Source organism: Oncorhynchus gorbuscha, linkage group LG09 (assembly GCF_021184085.1).
Source record: "Oncorhynchus gorbuscha isolate QuinsamMale2020 ecotype Even-year linkage group LG09, OgorEven_v1.0, whole genome shotgun sequence".
NCBI classification, from domain to species: domain Eukaryota; kingdom Metazoa; phylum Chordata; class Actinopteri; order Salmoniformes; family Salmonidae; genus Oncorhynchus; species Oncorhynchus gorbuscha.
In genome coordinates, this window is record NC_060181.1 from 11,715,344 (window position 1) to 11,725,211 (window position 9,868).

Consider the following 9,868-nt stretch of genomic DNA (forward strand, 5'->3'; position numbering starts at 1 on the left):
GCCAACAGAGGTAGTTAGCACAGATGTCTTGTGTGTTAATTATTTAACCAACACATGATTGTCATTTATCACAGTTACACACACACACACACACACACACACAGGGAAAAACACCTGTTGCTGTTTATCTTTACTCCCGTACACTAAGGTGAGAAATGACCTGGAAGCATTTCGGCTCCACTGTGTGTTTGACCTCAGTGCGTTTGGGTTGCAGTGAGTCACCTGATACGCAGGTTTGACATTACAGTGTGGGAAATGCATTGTGGGAAAGCTCACTAGAAGGGGAACGTAGACATTTTCGCATGTGTAGTATATGTATGTACTCTGTGGCAGGGGTAGCAGGTAGCCTAGTGGTTAGAGCGTTGGGCCAGTAACTGAAAGGTTGCTGGTTCAAATCCCTGAGCTGACAATGTAAAAAAATCTGTCATTCTGCCCCTGAACAAGGCAGTTAACTGTTCCTAGGCCATCATTGTAAATAAGAATTTGTTCTTAACTGACTTGCCTAGTTAAATAACATGTGTCTGTGTGTATTGACTGAGGATCTAAACCCACTCTTAACCTCCCCTTCTCAACTCATGTCTCTATGGTTGAGAGAGAGTGCAATAGACTGGTGCTGCTGCAGACAGGATTTCTCTCAAACACCTAATCCACTCTTTAGTTTACCATCCAGCTTCCAGTGTGCTGATCCAGGCCAGGGTTTATCTGCTGCCCAGAGTCAGGCCCAGTCCTGTGTCTCTGCTCTATGGCCAGGGGGTGAGTCAGAGAGGGGGTGGAGATGAGAGCGATTGATTAAAGGGAAGTTGGGTGTGGCCCTGAAAGCCCTTGGCACATTCCTAGAAGAGACTGCCCTCAATACCACCGTGCACACCTTCCAGCTGCTAACATATACAAAGAAATATTCAGCATACACTGTCTACGACACTCATTCATACGTGTGTGTGTGTGTGTGTGTGTGTGTGTGTGTGTGTGTGTGTGTGTGTGTGTGTGTGTGTGTGTGTGTGTGTGTGTGTGTGTGTGTGTGTGTGTGTGTGTGTGTGTGTGTGTGTGTGTGTGTGTGGTAGTATACTCACACTGTATGCAAATACATGTTTAAGCATCACACCCAAGAGCATTATATTTGCTGGAGTGTGTGTATACAGGTAAAAGGCCAAGGTGCAGCCAGTTATGTGGGCAGACGTCCAGATCGTGAGACACCCTGAGTGAACACATCCATGTGGGATATTATGGGAGCAAGAGTGGGACTGATCTGACAGGACAGCCCATGTCACCCTCCACACACACAGAGACACAGTAAGAACTCAGTGCCCCTTAGTTTACATATGGGAGACATGAAAGAACATGAAAAAAAATCCACATGTAGCTTCAGCAGCGTTCAGGGTTCTGAGTTTGCACTTGTGGGACTTTTTGTGTGGGTTCCATTAAACTCGGCAGGGCAAATAGATCAAGCGCAACTGATTTGAAAGTATCTGATAGATGACTGGTAGACATGGAGAACTTTACTATGTTAACACTATGCAGCTGAATCAGTAGGCAGGATGTTTAAGAGCTATGACTCAGACTTCCCTGTCAGCAGTTAGAGAGAGAGAGGGGAAGTGGGACATAGAGGGAGAGAGAGAGAGAGGAGGAGGGGAAGCTGGACAGAGAGAGAGGAGGGGATGGGGACATAGGGAGGGAGGAGTGGGCGGGGACATGGAGAGAGGAGGAGGAAGGGACGGGGACATAGAGAGAGGAAGGGACGGGGACATAGAGAGGAGGAGGAAGGGACGGGGACATAGAGAGAGAGGAGGAAGGGACGGGGACATAGAAAGAGCAGGAAGGGACGGGGCATAGAGAGGAGGAGGAAGGGACGGGGACATAGAGAGAGGAGGAAGGGACGGGGACATAGAGAGAGGAGGAGGAAGGGACGGGGACATAGAGAGAGGAGGAGGAAGGGACGGGGATATAGAGAGAGGAGGAGGAAGGGACGGGGACATAGAGAGAGGAGGAGGAAGGGACGGGGATATAGAAAGAGCAGGAGGAAGGGACGGGGACATAGAGAGGAGGAGGAAGGGACGGGGACATAGAGAGAGGAGGAGGAAGGGACGGGGATATAGAGAGAGGAGGAGGAAGGGACGGGGACATAGAGAGGAGGAATGGACGGGGACATAGAGAGAGAGGAGGAAGGGACGGGGACATAGAGAGAGGAGGAGGAAGGGACGGGGATATAGAGAGAGGAGGAGGAAGGGACGGGGATATAGAGAGAGGAGGAGGAATGGACGGGGACATAGAGAGAGAGGAGGAAGGGACGGGGACATAGAGAGAGAGGAGGAAGGGACGGGGACATAGAGAGAGAGAGGAGGAAGGGACGGGGACACAGAGAGAGAGGAGGAAGGGGGCATGGAGGAGAGGGAGGAACATAGAGAGAGAGAGAGAGGAAGGGACGGGGACATAGAGAGAGGGGAGATAGGAGGGAAGGGGGAATAGAGAGAGATAGAGGAGGGGGGGCAAGGGGACAGAGAGAGGAGAGGGAAGGAGGCATAGAGGAGGGGAAGGGGACAGAGAGAGGGAGAGGGAAGGAGAGGAGGGGAAGGGGACAGAGAGAGGGAGAGGGAAGGAGAGGAGGGGAAGGGGACAGAGAGAGGGAGAGAGAGAGAGGAGGGGAAGGGGACAGAGAGAGGGAAGGAGAGGAGGGGAAGGGGACAGAGAGAGGGAGAGGGAAGGAGAGGAGGGGAAGGGGACAGAGAGAGGGAGAGAGAGAGGGAGGGAAGGGGAAGGGGACATAGAGAGGGAGAGGGAAGGAGAGGAGGGGAAGGGGACAGAGAGAGGGAGAGGGAAGGAGAGGAGGGGAAGGGGACAGAGAGAGGGAGAGAGAGAGAGGAGGGGAAGGGGACATAGAGAGAGATAGAGGAGGGGAAGGGGACAGAGAGAGGGAAGGAGAGGAGGGGAATGGGACAGAGAGAGGGAGAGGGGGGGAAGGGGACAGAGAGAGAGAGAGGGATGGGGGCATAGAAAGAGAGGAAGAGAGAGAGATGAGGGGGAAGGGGGACAGAGAGAGGGAGGGAGAAAGGAGGGGGACAGACAGCGAGAGGGAGAGAGGAGGAAGGGAAGGGGGACAAAAAGATCCATCCACACAAACACACTCTGACACTCTGACTGTACTTTACCTGCCCATCCAATTTATGCCAATATTGTCAAATTATCCCAAGGTAATATTTTTGAAAAACGTCACTAGAGTCAACTTCCAACAGTTTTCAACTGTCAGCGTTCCAGCAGTGAGAATGGGAGGAGTTAGAGAGAGGAAAGCCCGGTTACTCAACTTCTTCCTGGTTGTTTCTCCGCGGAGTGGAAGCGGACGCGCGGAGCGGTAGGATCAGACTGAGGCAGACAGGTCGGGCCTGTAGTGTGGAGCTCCGAGGCGTTTTGGGCGGATAAGGTGGAGTCCCACCGGGAGACCGGAATGTACACCGTAGACAAGTACTGACGAGCCGGTGAACACCAGTGGAAGTATCACGGGAGGGATATACGGCGATATATAGCGATTCAAGCTAGGGAGACAAAGTAGTCAAGAAAAAGTATCCGGCAAGTTGTTGCCCACTGGAGGGTAAGAGCCTGTATTATCATGTCAATAACAACTCGCTCTGGAACAGGTCAATCTATCCGGGTGATCTCCGTGTCTTCTGTAAATTAGCCTTTTGCAATAATCTCTAGGCCTATGTAACTCAATACATGCCTATGTCTATAGCAAGACAACGAAATAACACTTTGAAACTTAATAGAAGCTGTAACATTTTGTTGTTGTAGCTCTGTAGGCGACAGTATCCATCTCATCGTAGTTTTATTAGGCTAATGCAATAACTCTGTAATAACGTCTAGGTTTCATTGAAAGTTGCCAACCAATAGAAACTCTGCTAGACTTGCGTGTCAGTCTTCAATGAATTAGTATGAAACCATTTGGACTCGAAGAAACTACCGTATTATAATAGCCCTCTGTTATAGCCTAACTTATATGCATAGACAGGACGGTATGTTAAACACCCCGCCTGTCAGTCGTGTTATCTAATAGGCCTAATGTACAGTTGGACTAAAGTAAATTGATATAATGCGTTTCCTTTGTGTTGTAAATTACCATACAGAAGGTGAGTGTGTGCAGAGTTTTTATTGAACTAGGTTAAGAAAAAAATCTTATTTTCAATGAGGGGGCAGAACGAACCATTCGTACCTTGTCAGCTCAGGGATTCGATCTGGCAACCTTTGGGTTACAAGTCCAACGCTCTAACCACTAGGCTACCTGCTGAGTACAGATGTTCTGCTCTGTATCTACCTGAGACTTTGGTCGATGTCTAGATAGTGTGTATAGAGTCCTTTAGATAATAGGCTTAGTACACTCCCTGTATGTCAGTGAGTGTACTACTGTCCGTGTGTGTGTGTGTGTGTGTGTGTATTAGTCACATGTACAGGACAGACATTGGTGTACAACATTCAAACTAAATGCTTTACTTTCAGGTTCATTTTCGACACAATGAGAAAAAAATTGAATCTAAGAATACGTCAAGTAAACGTCTCAGTAGAAAATAATAAATAGACACCATTTATAGTCCAATATTTACATGTGTTTTGGGGATGTGGGGGGGGCAAGTGTTTCAATTGTGCAGTATTTAGCAACAATCACAAGAGTCTGGTAGCAGCAGTAGTGATGTGCATGTAACAAGGGTGTGTGTGTCTGTGTGGGTGTGTCTGTGTGGGTGTGTCTGTGTGGGTGTGTGTTTGCTAAGGTGCAGAGAGTCAGTTGGTCAGGTGGTCAGTCAAGTTCAAGTGTTCAGCAGTCTGATGGCTTGTAGATAGAAACTGTCTCTGAACCTGTTGGTATGTGTCTGTTTACAGCTGCCTCAGCTTCTGTCAAAGGTCTGGGCCTTTTATGGCACAGGTGGTTGTGTACTGTACTTGCCCCACAAGCATAGTGTTTCTGGTTCAAGCCTTGTTCCAGTAGACTGCTCCCCCTCAATCACTACAATATGTATCCATAATAACTCGTTCAGTCTGCTTTAGCCTCTAAATCCTAATTTCCCTAGCATACTACATAAAGATTAACACATGTAAAAACGACACACTTGTAAACTCAATGACCAACCTTGGGTCATATCTTAGTTTTCAGTTTTTATATTCCAAAATAGTGGAATAGCGCATATAGATGGTTCTATGTATTCTGAGTTTCATCTCTCTCTGTGGATCTGTGTTACTTCATGTAAACAGTAAACACGTGGTTACGGTAAAGCAGATCTCGGATCTTAACTTGATCACTCTTATGTCGCAGAGAATTTTCCTGTTGCATCAGGAAATGAAAATGAGCCTTGTGTGAGTCCTTGAAAATGAGCAGTTGTCTTTCTCTCCACACGGGATCCAGTCGAGTCATCGGGATCTGCTATTCAGAATAATATGTCTCGCTCACGCAGATGCAATGCTAGGTCCTGTTACTGCGACTTTCCAATGTACAGAAATACAGATGCAATGCTAGGTCCTGTTACTGCGACTTTCCAATGTACAGAAATACAGATGCAATGCTAGGTCCTGTTACTGCGACTTTCCAATGTACAGAAATACATCTGAAAGGCATCTGAAAGACACATCAGCAACCGTCGTTTTATATACAGGGCATTCGGAAAGTATTCAGACCCCTTGACATTTTCCACATTTTGTTACGTTACTTATTCTAAAATTGATTAAATTAGTATTTTTCATTATTAATCTACACACCCCATAATGACCCCATAATGACCCCATAAGGACCCCATAATGACGCCATAATGACAAAGTGAAAACAGGTTAATAGAAATGTTTGCAAATGTACAAAAAAAATAAAACACAGAATACCTTATTTATGTAAGTATTCAGACTCTTTGCTATGAGACTCGAAATTGAGCTCAGGTACATCCTGTTTCCATTGATCATCCTTGAGATGTTTCTACAACTTGATTGGAGTCCACCTGTAGTAAATTCAAAGTCCCCAGGAACACAGTGGCTTTCATCATTGTTAAATGGAAGAAGTTTGGAACCACCAAGACTCTTCCTAGAGTTGGCCGCCCGGCCAAACTGAGCATTCGGGGGAGAAGGGCCTTGGTCAGGGAGGTGACCAAGAACCCGATGGTCACTCTGACAGAGCTCCAGAGTTCCTCTGTGGAGCTGGGAGAACCTTCCAGAAGGACAACAATCTCTGCAGGACTCTACCAATCAGGCCTTTATGGTAGAGTGGCCAGAAGGAAGCCACTCCTCAGTAAAAGGCACATGACAGCCCGCTTGGAGTTTGCCAAAAGGCAACTAAAGGACTCTCAGACCATGAAAAACAAGATTCTCTGGTCTGATGAAACAAAGATTGAACTCTTTGGCCTGATTGCCAAGCGTCACATCTGGAGGAAACCTGGCACCATCCCTACATTGAAGCATAGTGGTGGCAGCATCATGCTGTGGGGATGTTTTTCATCAGCAGGGACTGGGAGACTAGACAAGATCAAGGGAAAGATGAACGGAGCAAAGTACAGAGACCCTTGATGAAAACCTGCTCCAGAGCTCTCAGGACCCCTGACTGGGGCAAAGGTTTAACTTCCAACAGGACAGCAACCCTAAGCACACAGCCAAGACAACGCAGGAGTGGCTTTGGGACAAGTCTCTGAATGTTCTTGAGTGGCCCAGCCAGAGCCAGGACATGAACCTGATCCAACATCTCTGGAGAGACCTGAAAATAACTGTGCAGCAACACTCCCCATCCAACCTGTCAGAACGTGAGAGGATCTGCAGAGAAGAATGGGAGAAACTCCCCAAATACAGGTGTGCCAAGGTTGTAGCATCAAACCCAAGAAGACTGGAGGCTGTAATCGCTGCCAAAAGGTGCTTCAACCAAGTTCTGAGTAAATGGTCTGAATACTTATGAAAATGTAATATCAGTTTTAGTTTTTAATACATGTAAAAAACATTTCTAAAAACCTGTTTTTGCCTTGTTATTATGGGCTTCTGTGTGTAGATTGATGTGGGGGGGGGGAAATAATTTAATACATTTTAGAATAAGGCTGTGCTGCCTTCATGCTGTGTGTGTGTGTGTGTGTGTGTGTGTGTGTGTGTGTGTGTGTGTGTGTGTGTGTGTGTGTGTGTGTGTGTGTGTGTGTGTGTGTGTGTGTGTGTGTGTGTGTGTGTGTGTGTGTGTGTGTGTGTGTGTGTGTGTGTGTGTGTGTTCCTCCTGTTAAGCAATATATGCTGTCAAGGCTGCACCCTTTATGTTTGCATTGTCTATCTGCGGTTCTGTATGGCTCAGTGTATGGCTCAGCATGGTCCTGTATGGATCAGTGTGATCCTGTAGGGCTCAGTGTGGTTCTGTATGGCTCAGTGTGGTTCTGTATGGCTCACTGTGGTCCTGTAGGGCTCAGTGTGGTCCTGTATGGCTCAGCATGGTCCTGTATGGCTCAGTGTGGTTCTGTATGGCTCAGTGTGGTCCTGTATGGCTCAGTGTATGGCTCAGCATGGTCCTGTAGGGCTCAGTGTGGTCCTGTATGGCTCAGTGTGGTCCTGTATGGCTCAGTGTGGTCCTGTATGGCTCAGTGTGGTCCTGTAGGGCTCAGTGTGGTCCTGTATGACTTAAATGTAAATGTAAATGTATGGCTCAGCATGGTCCTGTAGGGCTTAGTGTGGTCCTGTATGGCTCAGTGTTGTTCTGTATGGCTCAGTGTGGTCCTGTATTGCTCAGTGTGGTCCTGTATGGCTCAGTGTGGTCCTGTATTGCTCAGTGTGGTCCTGTATGGCTCAGTGTGGTCCTGTATGGCTCAGTGTGGTCCTGTATGGCTCAGTGTGGTCCTGTATGGCTCAGTGTGGTCCTGTATGGCTCAGTGTGGTCCTGTATTGCTCAGTGTGGTCCTGTGTGGTTCAGTGTGGTCCTGTATGGCTCAGTGTGGTCCTGTATTGCTCAGTGTGGTCCTGTATGGCTCAGTGTGGTCCTGTATGGCTCAGTATGGTACTGTATGGCTCAGCATGGTCCTGTATGGCTCAGTGTGGTCCTGTATTGCTCAGTGTGGTCCTGTATGGCTCAAATCAAATCAAATTTTATTTGTCACATACACATGGTTAGCAGATGTTAAATGCGAGTGTAGCGAAATGCTTGTGCTTCTAGTTCCGACAATGCAGTGATAACCAACAAGTAATCTAACTAACAATTCCAAAACTACTATCTTATACACAGTGTAAGGGGATAAGGAACATGTACATAAGGATATATGAATGAGTGATGGTACAGAGCAGCATACAGTAGATGGTATCGAGTACAGTATATACATATGAGATGAGTGTGTAGACAAAGTAAACAAAGTGGCATAGTTAAAGTGGCTAGTGATACATGTGTTACATAAGGATGCAGTCGATGATGTAGAGTACAGTATATACATATGCATATGAGATGAATAATGGTGTATTGCTCAGCATGGTCCTGTATGGCTCAGTGTGGTCCTGTAGGGCTCAGTGTGGTCCTGTATGGCTCGGTGTGGTCCTGTATTGCTCAGTGTGGTCCTGTATGGCTCAGTGTGGTCCTGTATTGCTCAGTGTGGTCCTGTATGGCTCAGTGTGGTCCTGTATGGCTCAGTGTGATCCTGTATGGCTCAGTGTATGGGTCAGTGTGGTCTTGTATGACTCCGTGTGGTCCTGTATGGCTCAGTGTGGTCCTGTATGGCTCAGTGTATGGGTCAGTGTGGTCTTGTATGACTCCGTGTGGTCCTGTATGGCTCAGTGTGGTCCTGTATGGCTCAGTGTATGGGTCAGTGTGGTCCTGTATGACTCAGTGTGATCCTGTATTGCTCAGTGTGGTCCTGTATGGCTGTGTGGTCCTGTATTGCTCAGTGTGATCCTGTATGGCTCAGTGTGATCCTGTATGGCTCAGTGTGGTTCTGTATGGCTCAGTGCGGTTCTGTATGGCTCAGTGTTATTCTATATGGCTCAGTGTGATCCTGTATGGCTCAGTGTGGTCCTGTATTGCTCAGTGTGATCCTGTATGGCTCAGTGTGATCCTGTATGGCTCAGTGTGGTTCTGTATGGCTCAGTGTTGTTCTGTATGGCTCAGTGTTGTTCTGTATGGCTCAGTGTTGTTCTGTATAGCTCAGTGTGATCCTGTATGGCTCAGTGTGGTCCTGTATGGCTCAGTGTGGTCCTGTATTGCTCAGTGTGATCCTGTATGTTAGTTAGAACAGTGATGATATAGGACAGGTAGAGGTGTTTCAGTTAGAACAGTGATGATATAGGACAGGTAGAGGTTATTCAGTTAGAACAGTGATGATATAGGACAGGTAGAGGTGCTTTAGTTAGAACAGTGATGATATAGGACAGGTAGAGGTTCTTCAGTTAGAACAGTGATGATATAGGACAGGTAGAGGTTCTTCAGTTAGAACAGTGATGATATAGGACAGGTAGAGGTTCTTCAGTTAGAACAGTGATGATATAGGACAGGTAGAGGTGCTTTAGTTAGAACAGTGATGATATAGGACAGGTAGAGGTGCTTTAGTTAGAATAGTGATGATATAGGACAGGTAGAGGTGCTTTAGTTAGAACAGTGATGATATAGGACAGGTAGAGGTTCTTTAGTTAGAACAGTGCACTACTTTTGGACAGAACCCAATGTGAATTATGTTATGTCATTTCTGATGTGAACAAAATGGATTTTCAGATCTGTCCACTGATGATAATAGAGAAGGACAGGTAATGTTTTATTATGAGGTTGTTACTAGAGGTCGACCGAATATGATTTTTCAACGCCGATACCGATTAATCGGTCGATTAAAAAAAAATTGTATTTGTGATAATGACAATTACAACACTACTGAATTAACACTTATTTTAATATAATACATCAATAAATTCCATTTAG

General features: G+C 46.7%; 1 protein-coding gene across 1 annotated transcript in view; it reads left to right on the top strand.

Moving 5' to 3' along the window:
• Positions 1 to 3,311: 3,311 nt before the first annotated feature.
• The window catches only part of LOC124043168 (protein FAM83H-like), a 48,539-nt gene continuing 41,982 nt past the window's right edge, over positions 3,312 to 9,868 (top strand). Inside the window, exon 1 of the mRNA XM_046361427.1 lies at positions 3,312 to 3,580. The gene's annotated coding sequence lies outside the window, so the exon portion shown is untranslated. The remainder of the gene's footprint in view (positions 3,581 to 9,868) is intronic.